The sequence below is a fragment of the Cuculus canorus genome, chromosome 4 (assembly GCF_017976375.1).
Source record: "Cuculus canorus isolate bCucCan1 chromosome 4, bCucCan1.pri, whole genome shotgun sequence".
Taxonomy (NCBI): domain Eukaryota; kingdom Metazoa; phylum Chordata; class Aves; order Cuculiformes; family Cuculidae; genus Cuculus; species Cuculus canorus.
In genome coordinates this window covers 33,042,082-33,059,044 of record NC_071404.1, presented here as the reverse complement: position 1 = coordinate 33,059,044, position 16,963 = coordinate 33,042,082, and the positions used below count along the sequence as shown (strand labels likewise).

Genomic DNA, 16,963 nt, shown 5'->3' with positions numbered 1-16,963 from the left:
TGTGTTATAAACACTGCTAACAGCAGAAACTTATTCAGCAGTTAGTGTCATATGAAGGCACAACTGCTAGATGTTTATTTTACTCATTAAGTTGGCTAGTGTTTTTTTTTTCATCTCCTAGATCTCATTTAGTTTCACTCTAATGTACTCATTTAGAATGACATGCAGTTAGAAATTCTTTTGACACAAATTTTGATTATGTTAAGGTTTAGAAGCAGGAGTTTAAGTCAAGCTTTTTATTTTTTAATGAGTTCGTTCATTATTTATAGACATTTCTGCACCTCTCATCACAGTAGCTACTGTATGCCAGAAATTCAGTCTGCAGTATAACCTGTTCCTGCATTCCCTCCTAGAGTCTGCAAATAAATTGCTTTTGGATTTTAACCTTCCATAAAGTTTAGTACATTTTGTTAAGAAAATTTAACCAGAAATTTTTTAATCTACTTTGGGTTTCGTTAATATAAAAGGAAGAAGGAAACAGAGAAACTCAGTTCTGAAACAAAACTCTTCTCTATTAAGCACAACAGTTTCTACAGGGATATTGTCTGGTCACAGCATGGTTGATAGAACCATGGTAGAAGTCTGTAGGGTCACTCCCCTGACTAGAGTTCAGTGTAGCACAGTATTATAAATAGGAAAGGAATATGATTTTTTGTTGATTTTTCTTTTTTTTAATACAGCTTAGACATATCCATTTTCTCTTTCAGGTAGGAATATAATGAAAAATACTTTATAGTCAGTTCAGAGAAAGAGTAAGTGTCCTTCAGTTTGTTTTTCTGATACAAATATCACACTGTGCTTAATGCTGATATATTACATATCCTTTAATGAGTCAACTTGGCAGATTCAGATGGGCAGGATGGTCAGAACATCCATCACTGGACGAAACATCAAGAAACCTCTGGTTGTGTAGTCAGTGATGTGCCTTCTCACGTGTGCACACACATGACATTTAGGCATTTAGCTATTTCTGGTTTCCTTTGAATCTTTCTCCAGAGCTCAGTATCCTTATGGCAATGAGGTAGGTCTGGGCTAAAATCAGCCCCAAATGTCAGGGTGAGGATCAGGTCTGGTGAGGGCCAGACATAACCCCATGATGTCTGGACAGGGCCATGGGGATCGGGACAGGTTGAGGCCAGACTGGGATGTCAGCTTGTGGGCCAGGGTTGGAGGTCCAGATCAGCAGTGCAGGTGCAGACATGGCACATGTCCCCCACTGCGGCTCCTGGCCTCTGAGGGGACAGCCCCAGCTGGGGACAACCCCTGAATGGTTGCAATGCAGCAGGAGGTGTAGTGCAATTGGACCAAAGCAAGACCCTTGGCTGAAAGCAGACTCCAAAGGCCATACCTCCTGCACGGCACCCAGGAGCCTCTTATGGCCAGCAGCAACCTCAAGCCCTATAGCCCAGCCTCCAGGAGTGGGGTCTTAATGCTGGCTCCCAGCGTTAATGAGGTTAGCTATGCAGGCTGAAATCCAGCTCCCCCAAATGTTTTATCATGTAAATATTAGGCAATAATTTATTCCGGGACAGACCCTTTCACTGCATAAAGGGTCAGACTGCTCAATGCATAAATCTCTTCATCTGTAAAATAAGATGCTAATAAGATTCTTTAATTAAATGGACAACACAAACTCCTTAAAAACCTGTAGATCCCTAACATTCTTCTTCATTTTCACAGCTGAAGAATGAGAAAATGAAGTAGCAATACAAGTTTCTCCACAGTGCTCAAAAGCAAATGAGTACAAGAGATGGACTTCATGAATGTTAAGTTAAATCTTCACAAGCATTTGACACGATGACATAGGCACAGTAGATCCAGACCTAGGACAAAGGGATGAATTAAAAAACATTTGAGGTGGCTTCTAATCCTTTGATACTATGCTAGACTGCCATGTCACTCTGTAACTTTTTAAATCTTTTTGTAATGAGGGCAGGTAATGGACTAACCATTTGATATTATCAGTGTCCACATGTAAACACAGGCAGAAAACTTTATGAAAAAAAGGGTAATGAAAAAGCTGATACTGGCATTTTGAAAATATGATAGGCAGGCTCTAACTTCTTTGTGAAATAAAAAAGCCCTTTCTTTTGGTAAATATTTTTGTTGTGCCAAGATCTCGTTGTGCCAAGCAAAATTTCATAGATCATAAGAGCATAACATACTGTATATCTGTTGGGTAATAGGATTGACAGTCTTCTAGATATGTACCATCTGTGCCTAGGGCATTGAGAAGTTCTCTGAAAATTCAATTATTTGATTATGAAATATTTCTTTTAACTGAATTCTGTAAAACTGCTTTCAGGATTGAATAGTACAAGCCTAGAAAACGGCTTGTGTCCCTGGACTGATGCATAATAGATCTCGATTCCTCACAAAGCAGACAATAAGCACTGTGTAGCACAGTATTATAAATAGGAAAGGAATATGATTTTTTGTTGATTTTTCTTTTTTTTAATACAGCTTAGACATATCCATTTTCTCTTTCAGGTAGGAATATAATGAAAAATACTTTATAGTCAGTTCAGAGAAAGAGTAAGTGTCCTTCAGTTTGTTTTTCTGATACAAATATCACACTGTGCTTAATGCTGATATATTACATATCCTTTAATGAGTCAAATATTTTTGCCAGAGGGAAATATAATTTCCAAGTTTTGCCTTTTGAACAGGCATTGTACAAATATGAGCCAGTTGCAATTGCAAAATTGCAGTTTCATCTGAACTGTATGTCTTATTGGCTACCTTAAATACAAAGAAAAACACTTGTAGTTACCTTTGAGTTTCCATCTGCACTTTGTAAATGTCTCTGAGACCTCAGACCTCCTCTGCCTCCATTCATCATATTTACTCCACCTCTGACAAACATTTTCAATAGAAGTTGAAAAATATATTAATGACATTTGTAAGATTATGCAGTATACAACTATGGAACATGGTACTAGCATAAGAAGTAGTTAAGAAAGTCATAGTCCTTTATCTTGCAAGAAAGATTTGCACTTTCAGAAGGCAATGATTATCTAATTTTTCTAAGACCCATGTTGGAGAAAAGCATCCGGAAATGAATCAGTTTAATACTGTGCTCTGAAGAGCTGTTGATAAATAGTGCAAATGATAAATATTCTTCATTTTGTATTCAAAAATAGTTAAAATATATACAGAAATAATGTTTTGAGCATTTAAGTGGAGCTTAAATTACTTACTAGCTCTCAGCAACTCAAGAGACTTTTAGTAGATTTATTCTATTTTCAAAATACAGAATACAACTCAGGAAACTTTACTTCTAGGGTCACAGAATATTTCAGGATAGCAAATAACAACAGGATACACTTATCTGTCTCTCTAATTTTGGGTCATGTAACATCTTCTACAATGGCATCTATTCTGTGGTAGATAGTCTTGTAACATATTAGAGAGAGGAAAATAGATTGTAAGGATTCTAGGGGAGACCACACAAATAATGGGAAGCAGTAGAAAATCTCCAGTGTATTCCAGAAATGCAATAAGATGAACAAATTTGGAGACAGAGAATATCTGGGAGGAGGAGAGAAGCAGACAGAGGAAAGCTCAAATTCTTTCCCTATTCTTTTTTATAGCCACCTCCACATGCAGAACATTGTGCCAGAAAAAAAATCCCTCAAGTGAATAAAATTACTTTTTTATTTTTAAATACAGTGAAAGAGCCAGAAATCTTAATCTAACTACTAATCAGCCCATAAGAATAGCTTTTAGGAGCCTCATTTTGTGAGACCTCTGTTAAAACGATGACTGTGGAAAGAATAAGATCTTTCAGACATTCCTTTCAAAGAGACAAATTTTTTTTAGCTTCTTTAAAAATAATGACCTAAGGAAGCTTTGTTTTACTTGAGAATTTTAAAAAGGTGGGTCATTGCAGTGGAATTACAGCCATTTGCTTTAAGGATAGACTAGGGCAAGGAAACGTGAATTAGGATGAATGTTCAAAACAGAACCTTTAAAATATAAGATATTTGCAGATAATAGATAATAGGAAACTGAATAGATTTATATTCTACTTCTCAATAAAAGTACTATATTTCAAAGAGATTAATATATTCACTTCAGGTTACAGCAAGGAAAAATATTTGTTCTAGTGTTCATGCCTACAATTTCCACTGAAGACAACACATGTTCCACACAGTCTCTGTCTGGATGGAAAAGCTATGAAAATATAAAGGCTAATATGTATTTCCAAGTGGAATTTTCAAATACAGCTAAGGTTTTGTATCTATACCATATGATTTTTTGGTCAGTGTTTATCTAGGTGCTTCTCTGCCTAACCCTGGTCGTACATTTTTTATTGCCATAAGGAAACACGTTTTTTTTTTTTGCAATCCTTCCATAAACAGATTTTGTACAAAATCAGACAAAAGTAGCCCAATAAATCTGTCAGGGAGCCTAATAATTATTATATTTACACTCCTTAAAGGTGAGAGAGAGACAGAGAGAGGCATAGTAAAATTTTAATTCATCATTACAGCATGAGAGTCTTAGTCAAGATCTACTGCTTTTAACTGATGACTATCCTATTTTCAGAGGACTCCTGTTTTCAGAGGACTTCTTAGAAGAGCATAACAAGACCTGATATCCTAATACATATCCTAAAGCGTCTGTATTTCAAATTCAGAAAGAAGGTTACTTGAATCTTTAAGCCCTTATAATCTTTAAAATACAGTTAAGCAAACTGTGACATTAACTAAAATATTATAGATTTTTGTGAAGAATTTTTAGAGACTATGGAACAGAGTGCTGTGGAGACATAGGCTAAATCAAGTAACGACGTGTGAATGAAAAGTCTGCTCATTGTTCTACATGCAGGACATGTATGGAAGTAATTATGAATTATTTGCAGGCAGAAAGGTCTAGACACTTTTTAAAAAAAAAAGATTTTGAAATGGAAATGTCATTACATGCCAATCAGTTGTGACACTATGGCAATAATTTGAACACAAATCGATATAGTTGAAATGCACTGACACTCTTTTAAACATCACAATATTCCCAAACTCTTTTAATACATCCCAAAATTATTTGTTTTGTTCTAGACTCTGCTTATTTACTATGGGATGGCATGGAATTATAGCAAAACCACTGCAGACCATGGGTTCATTACTCATGAGGAATCAACTTTTCGTTACCTTCAATAGTTCTGAATTTGATTTGTAGAGTTCTATTCTTTTATTTCATCTCTAAAGCTTCCTCTCTGCCACCTTGATGCAAATTTTAGGATATGTTTAATTCTGACTAATATCAGATAATTAAAAATCTGTTCATCAAATTGACCTGGCTAATAATCAGCACAGATACTATTTTGTAAGTCACATAAGGTGGAAATGTGAACATTTTTGGCCTAAAAGTGCTGGCAGATTATATCAGTAGAGATAAGGATTATTTTATAGGCCTATCTTAAGAAAAATTAAAGGGATTTCATGTATGAGTTGTTCTATGGATCTAAACCTGTTTAATTAAACATAAATTGCTAAATGTTGTGTTGGTCCAAGAAATTCCTACATCATTTATTTCAATCCACAGAATCAAATATTGAGTCACCATACAAAGAGATGTTATATCCAATAAGATTTGATAGAGAAAAGCAATTAGATACTAAAAAATTATTGGCCAGCAATGCCCAGCTTTGAAGAGTGCTAGAGAGCTGCTACTTCCATTCATTTTGGTTGTAATATAAGTGAACAGATTTTCAGCAACAAATATTTTTCTGAACAGATTTCTACTTTTCTCCCAGTAGGAAATACCCCATAGTTAGCACGATGTGGAGAAGCTCATGAACAAAACATCGAAGTCGCACAGTCTGAAGTTTCTCCTATCTTCCAGCTATTCTTTTAGAGTAGGCTCATTTTAATTACAGTGAACTAAAGATGAGGGGAAAGAGAGGATGCAAAGCTGTATATGATATTAAAATAATTGAGATTAACACAGGATAAATCACGAGTTTTGACAAATTGGTCTGGTATTATATAATGCATTGAGAGCTTACTAGTTGAAGCTCCTGATAACTTCTTAATTACTGCTAAATTGAAAGGTTTATGCATCATAAAATGTTCATGGTGTTAGGTTAGCCATCAACTCCACAGCTGAATTAAATCAACTATTCCATTTCCCAGGCATCAGCACTCACATTAACGCAAAATCCAGAGAATGTTTTTAGAAATCCAGAAGTTGGAACCCATGTTCATATATAGAGAGTTATTAAAAAGAAAGAAAAACCAAAAAGGTTCTCAGTCAATTCATACTTTTCCTCACAAGAAGTAATGCATTTTGACACTTTGAATCTTCCCGAAGTGCTCAGGAATCCTTACAATATTAAACAGTTTGTGCCCTGTTTGTTCACACCACCCCTAGTTTCTGTGCATTTTAAATATGGGTTATGTCAAATACATGGTTTTCTTTATGCTTCCTGGCTATCTCCCATCTGTTCCAAGTCTTAACATTTTTATGTCTTTTTGTAATTTACTGGCCACTTTTTCCAGGGAATTATTATGGTAAACAGTATTACTTCTTCTCATGAAGTTGTGTGTGTTACTGGCACCTTCACTAGAATTAACTTCACTTTTAGCTATATCTCCCTATGATGTTAATAAAATTTTCCTCTCATTTTTGTAAGTTCTGTTTTCTACATCAAAGATATCTTGGGATTTTTCTGATTCAGAAGGTTGTGTCCTGTTAAAATCTTGTACAATTTTTCTTTCATCTTCAATCTCAAAGTTTTTTCATCACTTTAGGAAGATGACCTAATAGGTTCTGTGCCTCCTTCAAAGAAAACTAATGGTCATAGTATAGATTTTAGGATTTCTATCTATACTGTTGATCTTTTTCCTGCTGTTTTCCTCTATCTTCACAGTGAAGGATAATAGCAAGACAATAATAAGCCCATCTCCTTATCATACTATAGAAATGGCATGGATTTTAAAATACGTTTTGGTGAAGAAAGAACATCAGAAGGCGATGAAGAAAATAGACACCCTATAATGTGAGTAAGAAAGAAAAGACTTAACCTTGGTTTCATAAAAATATCCTTGTAAGTTTAGCTTTAGAGGATTACGAATCACTAACTACCTGATTAACCAGACAAAATATCATGAGTAGCCATGCAGATATTTCAGTCAGAGCAGCTTACTTCAAAATTTTTACATATTCTCATGTAGTAGCCTTTAAGGAACCAGAGCCTTTGTTTGTGGTGCCAAGACTTAGCAGAATCAAACATGATATATGCACTGCTTTTTATTTCACTAAAAATAACTTACAATAAAGTGGACAATATCTGACTCTCAACTTTTCAGAAAATTGTTTGCAGAGCTTTATTTTTATTAAAGAAAAAAATATCCAAAATCAGATAGCCCTTAGCTTTTCGTTACTTCTACATACCTGACATAATTCAGTTTAAAGCAATATCAAGAAATTCAGCCACCATTGCTCAACCTGTGCTTTATCCTGTATATCACCAAGAATGGTGTAGTTGCCATAACGGAAGAACGGGATATCATCTAGAGGGACCTGGACAGATTGGAGAAGTGGGCCTCTGAGAACCTCATCAGGTTCAGCAAGGCCAAGTGTAAGGTTCTGCACCTGGGTCAGGGCAATCCCCGTTTTCAGTACACAATGGTGGGTGATGTGCTTGAGAGCAGCACTGCAGAGAAGGACTTGGGGGTGCTGGTCAATGAGAAGCTCGACATGAGCTGGCAATGTGTGCTCGCAGCCCAGAAGGCCAACTGTATCCTGGGCCACATTAAAAGAAGCGTGGCCAGCAGGGCGAGGGAGGAGATTCTGCCCCTCTATTCCTCTCTTGTGAGACCTCATCTGGAATATTGTGTCCAGTTCTGGAATCTTCAACATATGAAGGATATGGAGCTGTTGGAACGGGTCCAGAGGAGGCTACAAAGATGATCAGAGGGCTGGAGAACCTTCACTACGAGGATAGGCTGAGACAGTTGGGCTTGTTCAGCCTGGAGAAGAGAAGGTTCTGAGGAGATCTTATAGCAACCTTCCAGTACCTGAAGGGGGCTACAGGAAATCTGGAGAAGGGCTATTCGTAAAGGCTTGTGGGGATAAGACCAGGGGGAAGGTGTGTAGACTGGAGAGGGGCAGATTTAGACTAGACATTAGAAAGAATTTCTTCACCATGAGAGTGATGAGGCACTGGCAGAGGTTGCCCAGGGAAATTGTGGATGCCCCATCCCTGGAGGTGTTCAAGGCCAGGTTGGATGGGGCTTTGGGCAGCCTGCTTTAGTAGGATGTTCTTGCCCATGGTAGGTGGGTTGGAACTAGATGATTTTTAAGGTCCCTTCCAACCCTAACTATACTATGATACTATGATCAGACCACCACAAGAACTAAACATTTACAGTTTCCTGATAATTGTTTGCTTTGGCACAAAAGGCCTACTGTTCTTTGCCCTGAAAGTCATCAAAATTCCAAAAATATAAAAGACTATTAGGTGTAATGAAAAGCAGTTGTAACTTCTCCAAACTGGGTTCTGTTCAGAGTGAAATGACAATGTAATAGTGGGACACCACGATAATATGGCAAAACAGTCTTTAGCTGGGCCAAACAAAATATGCTGCAGCTGAAGAAACTTGTGTTTGAATGTATGCTCTTCTTCATAACTTACCATGCAGTAAATTAATAAAAAGGAATAAACCAAGAGGTCTCTGTAGAAGAAAGCCTTATGCAGGCATGTGACTTCTAACACAGAAAGCCAGACTTCCAGCTGTGGGAAGGGGATACTATCCAGAAAACACTTAAACACACACAAGGCAGAGTAAACAAATAAACAGAAAAATCTAAACATTCCTAATTATCTGGCCCAGATTCTTTTCTCAATGCAAGAAACACAAAAGTATGTTCTGGGGAAATTTTGTACTATGGATCAAATGTTTTCTCCTTTTTTCAGTCAGTCTTCCTAACCTCTAGTTTCACAGTTGGTCAGATAAATTCTTAGATATCCTTGTCTTTATATTGAATTAGATTAGTCACCAAGTCTTTTTATCAGTCATGAAAGTATATGGCAGAAAAGGAAAGAAGAGGCTGAAAGTACAAACAAATTACAGTCCCCTAATCCCTGGAGATAGAAAATTTCCAGGAAAAAGCACAGATGTAATCTGTTCTGCCCCCCCAACAATGAAAAAGTAAGTCTGCAAATGTTCTAAGTTATTTCACTTAAAAAAAAAAAATTATATACATATGGGCTAGGGACAAGAATTGTTCAGAAACAGAATTCATTCAAATTGCAATGTTAGTCATTAACATATGTAAATTGCTTGCCTAATGTATGATCTTGAAACATGAATTTTAATGTGGCTTCAGTAAAAAATTCAATCATAAAAATACAGAGAAACAAGTTTTAACCAGCACTCATAAAACTAATGTGCTTTGGAAGGAAAAAACAGAAGTACAGGCAGAAGTCAGACAGTTCTTTCAAATATATTTATAACTGGATTTTATTTAATGTGGAATGGCACCACTTGCTAGGAGCATATAGGAATAAATCTACAAAGAGACACTAGTACTGTCATGTTCAGTTTTTAAACACCTAGAAAATTAGGCACCCAGGGGCAGTATTCAAAGCATTCAACAAGTTGATTTGCAAACTACCACAGGGACGAAAGATTCCAAAGAAATTACTCCATCATCCAGACATAGTAAAGTAATTAAATCTGTTCATGATTTTCAAGCCTGAGCTCTCTCCTAGGATTAGCTTCCTAAACCAGAATATCCTTTTCTTCAGGGAAAAAAAAAATAAAGCTAAAAACACCTTTTTAATATCTAAATAGTATTCTAAATGCTACAGCATTTAATGATAGGTAATAAGTCCTATCACCTATTCTACTTGCTTTGTAATTAGACCTAAGCCCAGAGTGAGATGTTCTGACAATTAAGCTCCACCCATACTGTTTGCCTTGTACTCTTCTTTCCCAGTCCTTGCTTTGTGTTTCTCTCCTTATCTACTTAGAATTTTATTGCTAATCCAAAATCAAAACAGGAAAGATGGAAAGATACTGTCTTTACATATGGCAACATTTTGTGTAGCAGTGGTACTACAGACATAATACATAGCCCGCTGTATTCTGCCTGTGGTTCTTCTTCACATCATGTTAACAACTGAACAGGAATTTTGGAGCTATTCTTAGCACAAATGTTGGGTATCCAAAGTGAAATATAGCATGGATCCTCTTCAAAGATTAGTTTATATCTTCTGAAATGTGATCAGGTGGCTAAAGCAATTTTTAGAATTTGGACAGCTTTGTAGAATAAAATTGCCAGACAGTACTGCAGTTTTCAGGGTAAAAAATTGTATGGGTGCGTCTTTTCTAGTGAAACTAACGTTACCTGCTTCTACTACACGTCCATACCAGGTCTGAAATAGATAGGCTGATGTCCCTATTTTCACAACTAAAAAGTAGTTGTTATAAGAATGAAACATCCCTTTTTATTTTCCAGATCCAAAAAAAAAAAAAGAACATTTAATATTTTGTGGGTTTTTTTACCAGAAATTATGTGAAAAAGATGTATTTATTTTTCATTTTTATTATAGTCTCACAAATGATCTCACAAAGAGTCTCATTCAGAAAATATTTTTCATTTAGAAATGGATAGATGTTTATCGTGAGGGTATCAGGGGATTGGATCCTTGTTCGATTTAACATAATTATTTCCTACCGTAATTGAGAATTATGGAATATCCATTATTAAAAAAAAAAAAAAAAAAACAACAAAACCACAAAATCTGATGATTTACATTGCTTCCTATAGATCAAAATCCACTAAGGCTATTTTATTTTAGTATTAGCTTAAGAACACTACCAACTACATTACTTCCAAATTTTTTTTAATTTGATCAAAAGTTCAGTTAAAATAATCATCCATATACATTTAACACAGTTCACTTACAGAACATGGACAAGCTTCCATGCCCTTCTAAACACTTTGGAGTTTCCAATAAATGATCAGGTTTTTTGTCTTACTGTCTCCAGTTATGGTGATGCAGAATAACAATCATCACAGAAGCATGATCACTTAATGGAAGTTTCATCTTAACAGCTTCAAATATAAAATTTCTTTTTAATATTTTCTAGTAAGTTTTGAGGTATTTCTAGTTGACTACATCTGGTTATACACACTAGAGAATAGAGAAGTGCTAATCATCTAGCTCACACAGAAAGAGTAGTTGTCAGCCATAAATCTGGATGGGAGCTATATCAAATGCTTGCTGCTACTGAATGATATATCTCTGTAGTTCATTAACACAGCCAAGGAAACTGTTTAATGACAGCCCAGGGGCTGGCCGTATCTTTTATGATTTTGCAAGAGCTGGTACTTGTCCTCAAAATGAATTGTGTTTGGATTGTGCAGTCACTGAATGACAACAGATAGTTAGGTAGCTATTTTCTTGTTTGCCTGCATTTCAATCTAAAAATATTAGGGTGAGGTTTTTTCCAAGCATGAATTAATATATACACAAGATTAAAAGGGCAACTGTTCCCCTTGGTGCAGTTCTTGACTTTCACTACGTCACTGTTGCTCCAAATGATACTATGAAAAGAACACTGTGCTTTTGATTTATGAGCCTTATAAGTTTTACAGAATAAAGCCTGACCAAAAGCCTCCCTCATGTCATTTCCTAGGAAATGCTTACACAGCCACAGCTTTGGCAACACTCTGATAAGTATTATTACCACAACAATAGTAAACATCAGTGGGAGACATTGTCTGACCAGTGAAATTATCATGGGGATAAAACTTCCCCACAGGAAAGAATAATATTTTAACCCTACACTTTACAAAAGTAAACACTTGGAACTTATTTTTGTTACTAGTTATTTCCAAACAGTTTAGTTAGAAAAGCATAACAAATGGTTTATGCTACTTACTATACAGCTTGAAGATTCAAATAGATAGATAGATGATTTAGATCGATGATCTAAAAGTGACTGAAGCAATGTGAGTTACATATAGCAAACCCAAAAAACATTCTCTTAAACACAAGTATAGTTTTTGGTGTAATTTACTTTTCTATGTGTATATAACAACCTGTACTTCTATCTCCTGGCCTTACGTCAGAGGCTGACAGCCCCATCCTAACTCTTGTTCTCTTGAATTGAACCTCCAGTGAGATTTAATCCCACCTTTCCCTTCCCATGATACCAACACCCAGCTGCTGTCAACTACAGACATTTGGGAACTAAGAGAGACATAAGGAATAACTTTTTCTTTCTTCCTGTTAAAGTAGGAGTTTTTGCAGAAAAGTCTTCAAATTTCCTTAAGGTAGACTGGAAAATATATGTTTTACCCTAACGCTTTGGGAATTTGGACAACGACCTATGTTCTGACCCTATATCAAGGACTAATTATGCCCTATATCTTTATGCACTGTATCTTTATCTAGCAACTATAAAATATAAAATGTATGAGTAGCCTCTGGAACAGGAATCGGACCATCAAGTTTTGTATTCCAAAATTAGTTGTATTTACAAGGACATAGGGAGGTGTTTTCTCACTCAGATGTAGCAAATATTAAAACTTAACACAAATAGGCACAGATTCAAAGAACTTAAGAGCTGACAATAGCCAGCTGAATAGGAGTTCCTGTGGGATGGTGATGAAAAAACCTACAGCCATGACTGAGTGCTGTAGCTAGTAAGAGTCTGCTGTCACTTACAGAAAAGGCTTAACTTCTACTCTGTTTTCAGAGGAATATAATTTAAAGAAAATTTCAGAGAACTTCAGTGATTCCCAGACTTGTTTTAAATATACCTATGTTCCCTCTAGGAGCCCCACAAAAAACAGATATTGTAGGTCCTAAAAGATAGTTGTATAACTGATGCTGAACTAGAAAAAAAGAAATATTTCCTTTATGCCCATCTTCACCCTGAGTTAAATGCATGCCTCGTTTAAAAAAAATTAAAAAGCTACTTTGAATTAATCACTTAGCAGTGTCATCTAAGTAGCAAATATTTTTCTTATGATTGCTCTCTCTGAGAATTTTCTACTTTCTATAAAGCACTAAGTAGCAAATCAGTCAGAAAGTAAAAAAAAATCACTGCTAGTGTGATCAGGGAACTGACAGGTTCCTCTTCCTACTCTAAAGAAATCAATGTCTAAAATCTGGGCACATGCTTTCTACGTGGTGGTAGTAGTAGTAGTACTTTCTAGTCCTCATTTCTAGCTGCTTAATTACTCTTGTGGATAATATGGAAAAGAAATAACTTGACATGATTTTAATTATGATTAACATGTACTTTATGAAGTAATTTGATGATGGACACCTGTCAGGAGCCGCCTATCTTACAAACAGAAATCTTCATCATCCAGAATTGAGGACATGACTAAAATCCAAGTGTGGCTACGGTGAATTGTGGAATTCTTTTTAAGATATCAGAGAGAACACAAAATAACAGCATACAAAGCCCTATGTCACCACCCTCACCCCTCAAAAAACCTCTACCCCACCACCTCCAAAAAAACTCCCAAAACCCCAACAAAAACAAAAACCCACCTAGACAAGAAACCTGTAAACGTTTCCTTTCCCCGTGAAACCTGCATTTGAAAATCTAGATCTCAGCAGACTCTGACACACCTCCAAATTGTAACTTACTTTTCTACTCATAGCTTCCCATTATTGCCTTCATAAAGGCCATGACAGATTTTCTGAGCAAATCCAAGATAGGTTTTTCAGTTTGAGAGATCAGCTGATCTCTTAATTAACCTTGCTACAGCCATTGTAATCAAAACAAACCTCTGTATCCTGCAAAGCTAGGGTAGAATAAGTTGGAAAGAATGGGAATCACTAGGCATCATTCTTCTAGTTAGCATGTCTGTTCCAGGGCTGTAATATTAGGCTCCATTGTGGGACTCTTGTAATAGCTGAAAATACTTCCTCTGTGGGACTTTGTCCGTGGTGGGATGTAATATGGTCTTAGCAAATAACAGGTTTTCTTTTCCATCATTTTAAATGAAAAGACCATTTAGGCTAAAAAAAATATTTTTAAAAATAAAATACTACCTTGTTCCAGGAAGCGTATAGCCACTGGCCCAAGATGCATTCTTTTGGGCTGTGTCTAAATGAATAACAAACTAGAAAGAGGCCATTTGCATCAGCAACATTCAGATAGTTCACAAATCCTTTACTTCAGAACAGTCAAAATACAATAGGATAGGATTTTAGGGGCATAATCCTTTCCCCTGGCAGTCAGTGTCATGGCAAAGTCAGAAACCACTTTGAAGGCAGCCAAGCCACAGAATTTGTAGCCAGTCTCTCTGTAAATGGATGAGTACTTTTTTAATAATAAACAATAATAACAAAACTGAAACACAGACAGTCATACTTCCTGAAGGACAATGACAATTACAGCCTGCTGTCCTCTGGCAGGGATTAGTTTCACAGCTTTGTCTCCAAAGGGCAAAGCTAGTTACGATAGCAGGATGGGAGTCAGCATTAGAAACACCGGGAAAGAACAAATCCAAGTAAACCATTTTTATTCATGCACACAGAGACAGATCTAGTAAAGATTTCCATAGTATCAGTTTCTTTCCCAAGCCAATAGGAACCTAAGGACACATGACTCTCTAATAAGTAGGATTTTGAAAGAAATAACGTTAAGCAATCTGATTTCTTCTCTTGCAGCACCAAAATAAGTTGTTTTGATTCACTAAAGAAAATCCAACCTTCAGAGTTAAGTGGAGACTTTTATAAGATTCTGTGGTTTCTGAGCAAAACCACTTTAATCCACTACAAAATAGCAGGATGTATGATATCAGTGTCTATTCGCTAATCCAAAAGTGTAAAAAGTATACAAAAATATAATAACTATTACATAGCTGTCCCACTCATATTATAGTATTTTATAAAGACAGCAAAAGACAATGTAAATTGAGAGCAGTGTTATGTTCTGTGGTACCCTGTAACTGAGAAAGTTAACATATTTCTAGCAAAAAAAAAAGCTTAATATTTGCTTACAGATATCAGCTGGGGTAACAACCTCTGCTTTTACAGAAAAGCTTGTTTCTGCATCTTCTTTCTATTTATTACACTCTCTCACACTCCAAAATATTGTTTCTGAGCTTTCAGTGTCCTTTCACCACATGCAAATCCACTATTATGGGAAATAAGCCTGCACGACTTAGTAGGGTTTACCTATAAATTTTCTAAAACCTCATCATTGCAGAAGATTTCAACAGGCTCATGTGTTACCATTGCCACAAGAGGCAGACTGATTTCTCAAACAAAGATTTCTCATCAGGTGACCTACAGTATAAAGCACGCACTGTTTTGTCCATTCTAGATATTCGGTTGATGTGAATTGCCCTAACTTCACTGGTGCCACTGAAAATTGCTTATTTATTTACCAACGTAGGCTCTTCTAACTGGTACTTAGGACCTCACAGGGGTATTCATGGTTCTTTTGACATGAATATCCTACATGCACCGCACTTTGGGTGGAGACCCTTTTTTAAATAAGAGAAGTCACCAATATTCCCATCCATCTGTTATCATCACCCAGGACATAACTAGAGGGGGTTTGTTCTTATTTTTTCAGCGTGAAATTAAGTGCTCCTAATGAAGAGAGAAACTGAGAACTGTATTAATCTGAGTCAAATTAGAACAGTACATCATTTACTCGTCACACATGAACAAACCCAATGAGTAATCTTGATACTGCCTCAACAATTCTGAGTACAAGTTCATTCTTTAGGTGGGTATGCTGTACCAAAAGCAGTGTTACTGAAACAGTATACATAATTACAATAATGGGATTTTAGGTTGTGGAGTATCATTTATCCTGAAGGTAAGAAAATATTTTTCTTCTTTTTTTCATTTTAAGAAGAAAACAGACAGAAAGTTTAATTGGCACAAAATGTTGTCATGTAGTGTATACATGCATTCAACAGCCCATGTACCACCCTCAAATTTGGTTGCCAAGTAAAATATATGCAGAATCATGGTATATATTTAATTACAAAAATGTAGACTTCAAAGATCTAACTCCTTGCATCCTTTAAAAAAATAACTCAATAATTCCTGTCAAAAGGAACAATATCTACCCCCAGCTTTTAATACAACAGATGTTTTGGATGTCTAGTTCTGAATTAAACTGTCCTATAGTTATTCAAGATGCGCATGAGATCATATGGAGTTTTCTTATGATCTTAAGTGCATGTCAATCTTGCTCTGAAGTAGTGAGACATTATGAAAGTCTGGTTGTAGGTGATAAATTGTTTTTATTACTACTAAAACATACTGTAGATCTACTGAATTCTAGGAACACTGTCAAAGCCTTCTGCATTTTACAGAACACAAATGACTATGGTTGATGGAATTGCCTTTCCTGTAGGCTTGCTACACCGTTTTGGCTTCATTTAAATAGCCTCTTGCAATCTGCTTTTTATGGCCTAACTGTAAATTTTGGGGCACCACCTGTTTTGCCAATTTTTTTTGTAATGTCAGCTCCTTCATATAATTATGTATATTTGTATTGATAATGGGCCTAATCCTCAATGACTTTTTAAGAAACTTCCTCATGTATGACCAGACGTAGTCCAGTAAGACAATAACTGCAGAAACTGCATCTCTCTTTTGCAGGAGAGAATGATGCAAAAGTGCTCCCCATGTTATCTCCCTTCATTTGCAGAACACAAAAGAAACCTATGTCCTAGCTCTCCAACTGACCAAGGAAGCTATGCAGGGGGGTGTATTATTCACATTCAAAAGCATGATTAAACATGGAAGTATTTCATTCACAGTAAAGTAAATTCTTAGGTGTCTCAGCTTCAACCTTGACAGCTACTTTGATGAAGTGTTTTCAGGTATATGGCTTAGAAAATGTTCATCTTACACAAGTCTTTCCATTTCATATTGTGCTGAGAAGTCTTTCAAATCTCATTGACCTCTTTGCTTATTCATGAATACTTTTTTATGAATTTGAATCTATTGCTT

The 16,963-nt window shown here is 36.0% G+C and overlaps 1 long non-coding RNA gene across 1 annotated transcript in view; it reads right to left on the bottom strand.

The window, feature by feature from the left end:
• Positions 1-1,276: 1,276 nt before the first annotated feature.
• LOC128852104 (uncharacterized) overlaps positions 1,277-16,963 on the bottom strand; it is a 29,012-nt gene continuing 13,325 nt past the window's right edge. Inside the window, exons 2-3 of the long non-coding RNA XR_008449732.1 lie at positions 2,774-2,855; positions 1,277-1,823 (exon numbers count right to left, since the gene is read on the bottom strand). This is a non-coding gene — a long non-coding RNA (uncharacterized LOC128852104). The remainder of the gene's footprint in view (positions 1,824-2,773; positions 2,856-16,963) is intronic.